The sequence below is a fragment of the Choloepus didactylus genome, chromosome 14, assembly GCF_015220235.1.
Source record: "Choloepus didactylus isolate mChoDid1 chromosome 14, mChoDid1.pri, whole genome shotgun sequence".
In the NCBI taxonomy this organism is placed as follows: domain Eukaryota; kingdom Metazoa; phylum Chordata; class Mammalia; order Pilosa; family Megalonychidae; genus Choloepus; species Choloepus didactylus.
In genome coordinates, this window is record NC_051320.1 from 5,767,750 (window position 1) to 5,768,858 (window position 1,109).

Here is a 1,109-nt window from a genome sequence, read left to right on the forward strand (position 1 = left end):
AGATATGAAAAGACAGTTCTCTGAAGAGGAAATACAAATGGCCAAGAAACACATGAAAAAATGTTCAGCTTCACTAGCTATTAGAGAGATGCAAATTAAGACCACAATGAGATACCATCTAACACCGGTTAGAATGGCTGCCATTAAACAAACAGGAAACTACAAATGCTGGAGGGGATGTGGAGAAATTGGAACTCTTATTCATTGTTGCTGGGACTGTATAATGGTTCAACCACTCTGGAAGTCAGTCTGGCAGTTCCTTAGAAAACTAGATATAGAGCTACCATTCGATCCAGCGATTGCACTTCTCGGTATATACCCGGAAGATCGGAAAGCAGTGACACGAACAGATATCTGCACGCCAATGTTCATAGCAGCATTATTCACAATTGCCAAGAGATGGAAACAACCCAAATGTCCTTCAACAGATGAGTGGATAAATAAAATGTGGTATATACACACGATGGAATACTACGCGGCAGTAAGAAGGAACGATCTGGTGAAACATATGACAACATGGATGAACCTTGAAGACATAATGCTGAGCGAAATAAGCCAGGCACAAAAAGAGAAATATTATATGCTACCACTAATGTGAACTTTGAAAAATGTAAAACAAATGGTTTATAATGTAGAATGTAGGGGAACTAGCAGTAGAGAGCAATTAAGGAAGGGGGAACAATAATCCAAGAAGAACAGATAAGCTATTTAACGTTCTGGGGATGCCCAGAAATGGCTATGGTCTGTTAATTTCTGATGGATGTAGTAGGAACAAGTTCACTGAAATGTTGCTATATTATGTAACTTTCTTGGGGTAAAGTAGGAACATTTTGGAAGTTAAGCAGTTATCTTAGGTTAGTTGTCTTTTTCTTACTCCCTTGTTATGGTCTCTTTGAAATGTTCTTTTATTGTATGTTTGTTTTCTTTTTAACTTTTTTTTTCATACAGTTGATTTAAAAAAGAAGGGAAAGTTAAAAAAAAAAAAAAAAAAAGAAAAAAGACAAACAAGTTAAAAAAAAAAAAAGATGTAGTGCCCCCTTGAGGAGCCTGTGGAGAATGCAGGGGTATTCGCCTACCCCACCTCCATGGTTGCTAACATGACCACAGAC